This window comes from Pongo abelii, chromosome 13 (genome assembly GCF_028885655.2).
Source record: "Pongo abelii isolate AG06213 chromosome 13, NHGRI_mPonAbe1-v2.0_pri, whole genome shotgun sequence".
Classification (NCBI taxonomy): domain Eukaryota; kingdom Metazoa; phylum Chordata; class Mammalia; order Primates; family Hominidae; genus Pongo; species Pongo abelii.
In genome coordinates, this window is record NC_071998.2 from 37,623,324 (window position 1) to 37,636,683 (window position 13,360).

The 13,360-nt window shown below is 37.6% G+C and overlaps 1 protein-coding gene and 1 long non-coding RNA gene across 4 annotated transcripts in view; both read left to right on the plus strand.

The window, feature by feature from the left end:
* LOC129047831 (uncharacterized) overlaps window positions 1-7,903 on the plus strand; it is an 88,756-nt gene extending 80,853 nt beyond the window's left edge. The window contains exon 2 of the long non-coding RNA XR_008509615.2: window positions 1,707-7,903. This is a non-coding gene — a long non-coding RNA (uncharacterized LOC129047831). The remainder of the gene's footprint in view (window positions 1-1,706) is intronic.
* MLLT3 (MLLT3 super elongation complex subunit) overlaps window positions 1-13,360 on the plus strand; it is a 276,072-nt gene that overhangs the window by 82,763 nt on the left and 179,949 nt on the right. The window lies entirely within an intron of this gene.

Here is a 13,360-nt window from a genome sequence, read left to right on the forward strand (position 1 = left end):
TTGAGATGTATACATGTGAATTGGCAGGACTCTCTCACCCCCGCTTCTTTTTAAAGTGTAAATGGGTGAAAAATGTTAAGTGTTCTTTTATTAGGAAAGTCATGTACTGGAGCTTATGACTCAAGATGTTTATGAAGGTGAGATAATCATCTCTAGGAAAATAAAAACATTCTTCAGATAAGAAAGCCTATCTAAAATATATTTTCTTGTACAGAAAGAATACATCATTTTCTGTAAATTTTACATTTCCATAACAGATTAAAAAATAACCCTGACCCCTATTCTAGACAAATGTAATATTCTCACTTATACAGAATACATTCTATTCTGTATGTAGTATACATTGATTTGGCCTTAGCTCTTTCTTGCCCAGCTTTAATAACATTGAGTACTTATTTGCTTTTTTCAACCTATTTCAGAATATATGACATTTTAAATATCTGTAGTTAAGAGAAAGGTAAGTGTATATGAATGCATATGTTGAAACAGCTCATATATGGCCTTAAATAATTGGCTACTTTGGGGCTTCCCATCTATAGTTTTACAGCTGGCAATGCAGGGCACCTAGGTTTCATGGTCCTGGATGTTTGTGTTTCTGAAACCTTCATTATAAATGAAGAACCAGATGGTTCTTCTTCTTCATTCAGGCTACCATCATAGATGTTCTGAAAAGCTGCTGCTGTCTATAAATGTAGTGCTTATGTTTTCTGCACAGTATGTGCTTGTTGGCAGTTTTTTTTTTTTTTTCTGGTTAAACAGCTACTACCTGCAGGAGTCGTCCCATACTGGAGTGGAGAAAAAATAGTCTTGGCTAGGTAGTTTGCAGTAATTTTGTATTTTTAAAAAATGCACACAGTAGATTTTATTAAAACAAAACAAAATAGGCACTACTATAAAAGATTACCCTTCAGGAAGACTCATCAGTATCCAATTTAAAATTGAAGGGACTTTGATTACAGTATTATGCCTTACCTATGTTACTATTTTCCCTTTGATTCACTTTTTCTTCTAACTGTGGCTACAGTTGGCTCATTAGACTGATTCCGAGAGAATAGTAGGCATATTTTAATTTTACTGCCTAGCATTGCATAGTGGTTTTTATGATGTGCTCAGTATTAAAGGCAGTGGGGGAAATGGTTGAATAATCCCGGTATACTCTTTTTGCCTAAATGATACCCATCAAAATCTAGAGTCAGAAAAGGCTTTCTCATGGTGTCTTCTTTTATTACTGTGTGCCCTGCCAAAACCCTGGACACTTGCTCACTCCCAAGGACAAGCATGAGCTAGAAGTATGCGCTCTACCTCACTTGTAGGATAAATACCACAAAGCCATTTTCTTCTTTCTGTTTTGCTCTCCATTTATTCCTTGCTGTCCAGTTTTTTTTTTTTTTTAAAGATGCTGGTAGTAATGCTATTCACATGGCTAAATTAATGACAAAGAATAGATTTCTGGCTCTTTGATTTTTCTAATGGATTGATTGGCTCTTTGCCTGCTTGACTACATTAAGAAAAAAAAATCCCCCTTTAAAAATTACAGTCAGAAATATACCTGTGATGGACTTTTAAAAGCTACTTTATATTTAATAAGTACAGGAGGTCCTTATAAGTTTTGTTTAGTAATAAAATCACATAGTCATGTCTGACTCTTGGTGAATTAAAAGGCAACCTCATTGGGTCTAATTTATGCATTGTTTGGATATTTCTAGCTTAAAAATGGATGGGCATCTTCCTATTTCTCCTAACACTTGCCGGTATCAAACACTTTTTGTGGTGATGTCATTGAGGATGTGGGACATGTGGGATTTGAGAGGATCAGCGAATGTCTCCTGAACTGAATTTAATTCTGGTGAGCATCTCTGCTGTACCAAGACCCTGCCGGTTCAGGGCTGGTCAGTACCTATTGTAATCCTAAATGTGTGCTCCTTGCAGAGTCTCTTCCTGCTGAGTGAATAGAATATGGTTTTCTTTCAGTAACTATTTTTTTGTTTCTCATTACTCAAATATTTTATGATTGATTTTTTTGTTTGTGCATTTCCTTTTTTCTTGGTTTCTATTAAAAGTTATGTTGTGTTTAAAAATGGCTTGCTGGCTGTGGCCTCTTTGGCACCAAGGCTTTCTGGGCTAGACCTGATTGACCCTGTGGTGCTGCTGTACTTCTTTTCTTACATTATGTGATGGGAAAACAGTGGTCCCCAACCTTTTTGGCACCAGGGACTGGTTTCATGGAAGACAATTTTCCATGGATGGGGTCGGGGGATGGTTTCGGGATGAAACTGTTCCACCTCAAATCATCAGATTAAATTCATCATTAGATTCTTATAAGGAGTACACAACCTAGATCCCTCACATGTGCAGTTCACAGTAGGTTTCACACTCCTATGAGAAACAATCTAATGCCACCACTGATCTGACAGGAGGTGGAACTCAGGCAGTAACGCTAGCTCATCTGCCGCTGACCTGCTGTGTGGCCCGCTACCTAACAGGCCAGGATTCCTAACAGTACCAGTATTAGGCCCTGGGAGTTGGGGACCCCTGCTATAAAAGACTTAGTCTTTGAAGTTTGATCTGTTCATTCTTGTTTGAGCAAACCATGATAAGTTTGTGTCTTTGGTTCCTAATCTATTTTTTCTTTATAATTTTCTTCTTTTTATTTTCTTTTATTTTATTTTTGAGATGGAGTCTTGCCCTGTCCCCCAGGCTAGAGTGCAGTGGCATCATCTCAGCTCACTGCAAGCTCTGCCTCCTGGGTTCATGCCATTCTCCTGCCTCAGCTTCCCAAGTTGCTGAGATTACAGGCGCCTGCTACCACGCCCAGCTAATTTTTTGTATTTTTAGTAGAGACAGGGTTTCACTGTGTTATCCAGGATGTTCTCGATCTCCTGACCTTGTGATCCGCCTGCCTCGGCCTCCCAAAGTTGGTATTACAGGTGTGAGCCACTACGCCCGGCCTTTTCTTTATAATTTTCTAAGTGCTTATGTGTTTAGTGTGCTTATTGAGAAGAATAGTTAGAACACAGTGTTCTGTTCATCCAGGGAGGACAAAGCAGAGTGAAAAATGAAGGCGAATGCTACTAAAGTTCAGAACGTTTCACATGATTGCATGAATTCATAACTATTTCTAAACTTTAGATTATTTGGAATGATCTGTTCGGTAGCTTATATAAAGGATTAAAGTAGGGCCATAGGATCACTATTTAAATTGGACCTTTCTCTTTTTCAGATGTTGAAAGCTGTAAAGATGCATTTCTAATGAAGACGTTTTCCCATCATTGCCATGCTGTTTATTTGACTTGCTTTTTAAAAGTTGGGTCAGTTCTCCCACGGTAGCAACTTTCCGAAGACATGACTTAGAAAATTTTTAGAAATAAATTTGCTAAACATTTCTCTTTTGAAATATCCCTATTTTGTATAATAACTGTTGAATATTCTGGTGGTAGCTTTTTTTTTTAAGGATGACTTTTATTTACTTAAAAATATTTAATTGACAAATTAGGATTGAGTACAAGATATACAGCCTGATGATTTGATATACGTGTACATTGTGCCATGACTACCACAAATTAATTCACACATCCATCACCATCCATGCTATATATATGAGATTCCCAGAACTTATATTTTAACTGAAACTTTGTACCCTTTGACTAACATCTCCCCGATTCTCCCACCTCTCAGCTCCTGGCAACAACCTTTCTTTGCTTCTATGAGTTCAGCGTTTTTAGGTTCTACCTGTGGATCATGCAGTGTTTGTCTTTCTGTGTCTAGCTTATTACACTTAGTATAATGTCCTCCAGGTTCATCTATTTTGCTACAAATGGCAGGATATCCTTCTCTTTTAAGACTGAATAATATTCTGTTGCTTATATCTATCACAGTTCATTCATCTGTGGATGGACACTTGGCTTGTTTTCATATCTTGGCTATTGTGAGTAATGCTACAGTGAACATGGGGGTGCAGATATCTCTTCAAGATACTGATTTTATTTCCTTAGGACATATGCCCAGTAGTGAGATTGCTGGATCATATGGTAGTTCTATTTTTAATTTTTTGAGGAACCTCCATACTATTTTCTATAATGGCTGTACCAATTTACATTCTGGTGGTAGATTTTTCTAACAGCCATTAAGATGACATTTTCTTTTCTTTTTAAAGGAAAATTTGTTTTATTTTAATTATTTTTATTTCCAGAAAACTCAACAGTGTACATTTAACCCAGTTCGGTGGCAAGTTCTTTAGCCTTTGCCTTTTTGAGCTTGGCAATGTGAGCCACAGTCTAGGGACCCAGTGATGGCGGATCTCATCATATCTGTCATTATAATTGGTCCTGATGGCTTCCACCAGCTTAGTCAAAGCTCCTTTGCCTTCTGAGTTAACCTGTGTAAAGGTGACGGTGGTGCAGGTCTTCCTGTGAACTAGATGTCCCAGACTTGCCTTCTCCTTGGTAATGCAGTTAAGGGACCCCCATTTTACGACACAGGGCAGGCAGGAAGACAACCAGCTTGATGGGATCCATGTTGTGTGCAGTCACCACCAGCTGATCCTTTTTGTTCTCCACCAAGGTGGTGATGATATTAACTCCTGCTCGAAGGACAGGTGATCTCTTAGTGGGGATGTGCCCTTTGCTGGGAGCTTTCTTCTCAGCCCAGGCCAACAGGCTCTGCTTCTTCTCTTGCTTTGCCTCTGGTCTGTACTTGTGATCCAGCTTAAGCAGCTGAGTAGCTGTTTGATGGTCCAGGGCCTGGGTGAACTGGTTAATCTCAGGAAGTGCTTTCAGCCGCTTGTAATAGGATGGCTCTGCTGCTGCAACCTGATATAGTGGGGCCGTTTCACAAAGCAAGTTAAGTCCCTTTTGGGCTGCATATCCTGTCTAATGCCAAAATTCTTAGGCCTTTTCTTAAACAGGAGATTTACCACTTTCTTGGCCTCCTGCTTTTTCAGGACAGCAGGGGCCGGAGCCACATTCTTTCTCTTGGCCTTCTTTCCTTTTGGAATCTTGGGTGGCAGAAGTAGAGAGCAAGATGACATTTTCTTAAACGTTCTAATGACCTAGGACAGAATTCATGATATAAGTTGAAAATGTAAGCTCAAATTATATACTACATGATTGCAACTGTGTTAATTTTTTACAATTATGAACATATTACATTTTGGTGTCTTTTTACTATTCCACAAATTTTCACAGTTGTTACTCTTGGGTGATGGTTTGAGTGATTTATATATATATATATTTTTTTTTTCCTATTTTTTTACATTTTTCCATACTGTATTTCTAACAACAAAAGGTAACCTTTTAAAGTATTGCTGGTGAATGTTTGCAAGGGTCACTTTGGCTGAGCAATATTTTCTAGATTATTGTGAAGACTTTATCACATAGTTGAATATCTTCACTTTACAGATTAAATGATGGCTGATAAGGTTTAATGTTTTGCTTGACGCCATGACATTTAGGGGCCATTAACAAATCTGTGATGGAACATAGCTGTGAAAACAACTTGCGATCAATTTAATTTGGTCATTTTTGTGGGCGTTTGAACAGTGCTGTCTGTCACTAAGCTAACGAATAGTGAATGTTTTGTAAATATTTGTTATTTAGTCTAAACTAAAATGAAAATTTTTAGCTTTTCCTGTGAAAGCTAAAAATTTTCACTTTTGTTTATATTAAATAACAAATATTTATTCTTGTGAATCAGTAGTTTACACAGATAATATTGAGAGGCTTTCTTGGGAATTTGAAAGGAGTCTTCAAATCATCCTTTCCCTCAGAGATTAAAAAATATTTTAAAAAAATTACTGTCTTGTATATTTGATATTTTGAAAATGGCAAGGAATCAACAATTTGTTAATCTGTTGTTAAGATCAGTTATGCTGCATTCAGTGGCATACTTCTTGTCTTAGAAATTAGTTGAAATTAATATTGCTAGTGGAAGTGTGGATATAGAAACAGTTGAAAGGAAGACAAATGAGAAGTGGACCTTGCTTCTCATTGAGGATGCTGCAGAACTAGAGTGGTTGCCAGCAGGATGAAATCTCAATTAATTGCTCGACAGAGAATTAAAACAAAGGCAAGTGGTGCCTTTAAAAAAGATAAAAATAGATGAATATGAAGTTGAAAGGAGGCCAGGTACAGTAGCTGACACCTGTAATCCCAGCACTGTAGGAGCCCAAGGTGGGTGGATGGCCTGAGGTCAGGAGTTTGAGACCAGCCTGGCCAACATGGTGAAACGCTGTCTCTATTATAAACACAAAAATTAGCTGGGCATGGTGGCATACGCTTGTAATCACAGCTACTCGGGAGGCTGAGGCAGGAGAATCACTTGAACCTGGGAGGTAGAGGTTGCAGTGAGCCGAGATCGCACCATTACACTCCAGCCGGGGTGACAAGAGCACGACTGTGTTTCAAAAAAAAAAAAAAAAAAAGTTGAAAGGAAAATGTATTTGAAAAAGCAGCTGAATATTGGATAGAGAGGGGAAAAAAGGGCAATGTATCAAAAAAAAAAAGCTAAAAGCAAAACTGGATTACTCTTGGATTTTTCTTTTTTGGGAAAAAACTAGAAGTATCTTAAAAATATAAGTAGATGAATTAAATTAGGTTAAAAAGATGTAAATAAAATATGTAATACATAATTTGTTCAAAATGTACAAGCAGCGCCAGGCACGATGGCTCACACCTGTAATCCCAGCACTTGGGAGGCCAAGGTGGGCTGATCACTTGAGATAAGTAATTCGAGACCAAGCTGGCCAACATAGTGAAACCCCATTTCTACTAAAAGCACAAAAAATTATCCAGGTGTGGTGGTGCATGCTTGTATTCCCAGCTACTTGGGAGGCTGAGACAGGAGAATCGATTGAAACCCAGGATGTAGAGGATGGGCTACAGAGCAAGCAAAACCCAAAATGTACAAGCAATTTATATAGGACTTTTGGAATCATGGTTTACTGAACACCTATTTATATTCAGTAACTGTTTTTATGCATGTATTTACCAGAGAATAAGACATAATATAGATATGGATTTCTGAAAACATTTTGCACATCTTGAAGGAAAGTTGCTGAACAAATTCCTCTCTCTGTCATCTAGAAGCTGACAGCTTAACCCCTTTATCTTGGCAGATTTAAGCTCTGAACATTTTGATAGGTGACTTGGCTTTGAAGTTTTTCCACTGGCCATACATTTTGCCTTTCATTGTATATGAATAAAATACATATGTTAAATCAAAGGTTTAGTAACTCTTACTTAACAGTTTCAATATTGAAATATGTGTGTGTTCTAGTCTTGGTAATTTTTTATCCATGTAGTGAGAAGTAAGGGTAACAATGAAAATCCAACCTTTGTATGACTTCCTGGTCTAATCTTCCTTCATTTGTGAAATCAGTTTATTGAGATACTGTTTTTGCCACCTTTGCAGTTATTCATCATACTAATCAAAGTAAAACACGGCGTTTCTAAGCAAAATTAACAAGCATTAACATTTATGCCCAACTGTTGACATGTATAGGCTTTCCTTTGAAATAGGAGGCGTTTCAAAAAATACACGTTTCAAAATAGAATCAACCGACTTTTGAGTTTCCCTTCTATTTCTCAGTAGTGGAGGTGGTAAACAACCCTAGGTAAGTAGATAAAAGTGCAGCCCCAGAAAGAATGAAGAGGAATCAGAGACATGAAAATAAAACCCTCAGTTTGTATAATTGGCCTGGTTGATAAAGAATTGGATTACAGTGGGATGCCATGGCTCATGCCTGTCAGCTCAATGCTTTGGGAGGCCAAGGCAGGGGAATTGTTAAAGGCCAGGAGTTAAGAGACCAGCCTGGGCAACACAGTGAGAACCCCATCTCTACCAAAAAAAAAAAAAAAAGGATTGGGTTAATCATCTTTTCTAGTCTCTGAATTTTGTTTGTCATTTCTCATGCCTTAGTAGTGGTCTTTGATATAAAAATAAAATCATGAAACAGCAAGTATAATTCTAAAATGATCTCAATATGATTATTTTCATGAGTGGCTTATTCCAAACAAGCATTTGATACTTTTAGAGAAAGGTCAATTAAATGAACTAACTGGAGGTTCCGTTTTATGAACTAGACATTTATTTTGTACTGTATTTGGGTTTGGGTTTGCCATTCTGCTAACATATTCTGATTTGGCTAAAAGTGTCATGGATCAGTTTTTAGAACTTTTAATCTGAACATGTTTTCAAATTAAGTTACGAACATGATTTTTAAAGGAATCTTTTCTCCCTAAGGAGAAGAGGTGATTGCATTAAATTGGTAAAAAAAATAACAAAAACAAACCAAAAACAGTTCACTGTATAATTAAGGTCTCCATCCTATTTTGTTATTCTGTTGGGCTAGTGGTTTTTCAAACCTGGTTGCACATTTGGATCACCTGAGTTAGTCAAAAAAATCCAACCAAACCTAGGCTACATACCCAGATTGTAAGGCGTGGTCTCAGGTGTGGCCCTAGAGTCAGTAGTTTTAAAATGTCCCAAGATGATTTTAATGTTCAGGGTTGATAACCCTGAGCCAGGCTCTCACTACTAATAGACATCTGTAGTATGACACTGGCAGTCTTTGATTTTGGCCTTCAGTGCACTCTGAACTTTCATACAGTACACATTAAAATTCCCTACCCTGTCTACAGTTGGGGCCTTGTATATTAACTGATGAGAATGCTCAACAGTTTTACAGTAGGCTGCTGTTGTAGGCCAAATGGTGGTTCCCCAAAATGTCCACATCCTAGTATCTGGAACCTGTAAATTTTACCTTATTGGAAAAAGGATCCTTGCAGATGCGGTAAATTAAGGATCTTGAGATAAAGAGATCATCCTGGATTATCTGAGTTTTCCCTAAATGTCATCTTAAGTATCCTAGTGAAATGAGGGTGAGATTTGACAGACACACAGTGGCGAAGGCACTGTGAAGATGGAGACACACTTGGAGTGATGGGGCCACAAGTCAAGGAATGTCTGTCCGTGGCCACCAAGGAAAAGGCAAAGAACAGATTCTCACCTAGAGCCTTTGGGGGGAGCGCAGCTCTGATGAAACCTTGATTTCAGTGCAGTGAAACTGATTGTGAGCTACTGGCCTCCAGAACTGTGGGGAAATACGTTTCTGTTATTTTAAAGCACAAAGTTTGTGGTAGTTTGTTACAGCAGCCACAGGAAACGAATATAGCCACTTTCCTGTTACCAGTTGGGTTTTGGCAGTGTGCTATCCCTGTCTACACAGCAGTATATATTTGTGTAATAGATTAAATGCGTTATCCCATTTTATAAAAATAAGCTGAAATCAGAGAATGGCTTTATGTATTTGTGTGAACACACACATGGATATATTTATACACACACCCAGTGGTATAGCTATAATCTTAATGTGATTGAGATAAAGATGGAAATCATTAGGATGGGTCTTTAACCTCAATTAGATGCTCATTAGATTTAAGTTGTGTTTAATGATGAGGCAGAAGAACACAGTTAATGAACATGTACCAAATGCTGGAACTATTTTGTTGAAGATTGTTTCTAAAAACGTGACAGATAATTAGGGATTTTAATAAACTTCTATTGCACTGGGAATAGATAATCTCTCATAACATTTACTGTGCTTTCTTGGTTCTAAGGTGTAACACTTTCCTCATTTCTGAAATCAGCATACCATGTAATAAATGTGCTCATTTAATGTGTTCACCTTAAGATGTTAACAGAATTAATGGTGTCATTCTGAAATAAAGGTATTTTAGAATTGTGGCACTTCAGCAAGCCTGTTGTTTGACTTTTCCAATTTGACTCTTGGATATTCAATTTGAGCACATTTTGAAATGCATTATATAAGAAGGCCAAGCAGTACCTATATGAAATTTTAAAGCTTTTAATGTTCCAGTTTAATTATTGTTTTTGTCTTCAGTTCCCAGGAGCTACCATAGTGGGAACTATAATTTTGCTTGTTGAGATACAGACTGTTCAGTGGAAAAATCATGGACTTCAGAAGTGGCAGATCTCAGTGCTTAGGCTAATTCCACTGCTGCTGATTAGCTGTGACATTAGGTGACTTTTCTTTGGTAAATGAGGGTAATACCTGTATTACAAGGTTGTGGTGATTAAATGAGATAATGTATTTAAAATGTTAAGTAAGGTCTGTTCAAAACTCCATGGACTACTGTCATCTGCCCTCATTTTTATCCAACCTGTTTTGTGCCCAGTAAAGATTTGAACCTTAGGAAAGATTTGAACCTTAGGAAAGGAAATTATGTTAACCCAGGAATAAAGCTCATTCTGACTTGAATTTTCCTGCTTATGGCTCTTTTTGCTTTTGCATATTGTTCTACCTGATAAATGTATTAAATTTCTTCATGGTTCACCTCCAGATTTCCCTTCTTTATATATCCTTCTCTGTCCACAATAACCTTAAATTGATTTTTCCTTGTTCTGTGTTCCTAGAACGCTCATAGCCTGGTTACATAACCTTACCCTTTGATCTTACACTGTTCTTTGTCTTTTCCCTGTGTGTATCATGTTCATACTAAATAGATTAAAAGCTTTGGACCAAGTACTTGTATCCAGAATATATAAAGGATTTTGCCAAATCAATTCAGAAAAGACAGCCAACCCAACAGAAAAAGTGAATGAAAGACTTCAACAGACACTTTGTAAGTGTCCAATATATACCATAAACATATGAAAGGTGCCTAGCCTCATTAGTCATTAGGGAAATGCAAATGAAACCACAAGGTGATTTCACTACACCACCACCAGAATTGCTAAAGACAATGAAGTATTGGCAGGAATGTAGAACAACAGAAATTCTCACTCTGCTGGTGGGAATGTAAATTGATGCGAGCACTTAGGAAAACTGCCAGTAAAGTTAAACATGAACATACCCAAGGATCTAGCTATTCTACTCCTAGGAATGTGCATATGTGTGTGTGGGTACATGTACAAGACATGTACAAGAATATTTCTAGCAGTACTATTTATAATAGCTTAAAACTGTCAATCATTGTAGAATGTTCCTACAACAGAATGATCTACATTAGTGAATATGAACTAACTACTGCTATACTCAGTAATGTGAATGACTCTTAAGAAGCCATACACATAAGTATGTGTATTCTATGCATAAGCCATACACATAAGCAATACACATAAGCATGTGTATTCTATGCATAAGCCATACACATAAGCAATACACATAAGCATGTATATTCTATGCATAAGCCATACACATAAGCAATACATATAAGCATGTGTATTCTATGCATAAGCCATACACATAAGCAGTACACATAAGCAATACACATAAGCATGTATATTCTATGCATAAGCCATACACATAAGCAATACATATAAGCAATACACATAAGCATGTGTATTCTATGCATAAGCCATACACATAAGCAATACACATAAGCATGTGTATTCTATGCATAAGCCATACACATAAGCAATACACATAAGCAATACACATAAGCATGTGTATTCTATGCTTCTGTTAATAAAAAGTTCAGAACCAGGATGGTACTACCTTTTGGCAGGTCTAGTTTGTGGGGTGTAGTAATGTTAGTGGGTACTGGGGAAGGCTTCTGGGAAACTGGTAATGTTCCATTTCTTGAACTGGGAGGTAGTTTATTGGGTTTGTTGATTTAGTTTAACTTCATCAAACTGTATACCTATTATTATTGCACTTTTCTGTATGTATGTACACTAGTCTTTGATAAGCTTACTTTTTACAAAAGTTCATTATTGTCAGCTAGCAGAGTGTTTGGCACCTCATGGGTGCCTAATGAACACATCTTTTGGTTTTACTTGATTTTTATACTCCTAGTATTATGGAATTTTTTTCCATGAAATGTTACAGTATTTTCTGATCTTGAACATACGTATCTTCTCCAAAGCAATGCCTCCCACCGCCCTTTCTACCTTGTCAAACTCTGAGCCTTTCTTAGTGATAGCCAAAATTATAAAAGGTATTGCTTTTTTGGTCTCAGTACAAATGTTCTTGCCATAATTTTCAATAAATTCTTAAAGAATGTCACAACATGTAAATTTAGAGGGTCAGGCTTCAACCTAGACTACAATTGGTCTTGTGAGACCAGTTATAAGTAATAGTTTGATGAAAGGTATTAAAAGCCTGGACTGACACATTAAAAGGGCTGAAAAAAATCTTACAGCAACAAGGTTGTATCCTAAACCTATTAAATGGAGAAGCATGTGTGCTCAGTGACCTTGGGACTGACTAGACCTACATTTGAGAGTTGACAGGAATGGTTTACAGATGAATGAAATAAGAAGCATGTGTAGTGGGGATACGGTTACATTTGATAGGAGGAATGGAAACAAGAGCCTTAGATTTCATTTAAAACCTCAGTACTGTAAAAAACTCTAAGATGTCTTTTTTTATTATTTTTTATTTTTTATTTTTTATTTAAGTCAGAGTCTTACTGTTGCCCAGGCCGGAGTGCAGTGGCAGGATCTCAGCGCACTGCAACCTCCGCCTTCTGGGTTCAAGCAATTCTCATGCGTCAGCCTACCAAGTAGCTGGGATTACATGTGCGCGCCACCACACTCGGTAATTTTTGTATTTTTAGTAGAGACAGGATTTCACCATGTTGGCCAGACTGGTCTCAAACTCCTGACCTCAGGTGATCCACTTGCCTCGGCCTCCCAAAGTGCTGGGATTACAGGCGTGAGCCACCATGCCCGGCCTTGAATTTGTCTTTCTGTTTGTAGAACTTACAAATGTTGAGGAGCTAGCTACTTTTTTCACTGCCTCGGTTTTTTTTTTTTTTTTTTTAGTCTTTCTTCTTAATTCTACTTTCTTGTTCATATCCTCTCCCCTGTCTCCTTCCTTATACTTCTCATCCCTTTCTTCCCCTTCCCTCTTTTTCCCCTCCTTTCTCCTCTACCCTCACTGGGCCAAGCTACTAGGTGCCTTCCTGAATGCTGAGGATGTTGTGGCCCCCTCTGTAGCCTTACAGGGTTCCTGCTTCTTTCTGACTGAAGCTGCTCACAAGGATTTAGCATTTGTCTTTTGTTTCCTTTGGGAATACATTTATGAAAACAAGCAAGGTGGAGGGGGTGTGGAGTTGGGGAACCTTCAGGCAAGCAGTGCCCAGCAGGAACCTCATTCAGAGATTTGCTGGGCTGGGATGAATGGAATGGGGAACAAGTATGAGTGATAATCACACTTGAGATATTTGGTAAAACTTTTGGTGGGTCATTCATGACAGCTACCCTCTGCCACAGTAATTTTTATTTACTATTTTTATTTAAAAATGTTATTTCTGGGAGAATTGCTAGAGCCCAGGAGTTTGAGTCCACCTGGTAACACAATGAGAGCCCGAGAGCCTGTCATTTTTTTAAAAAAAGT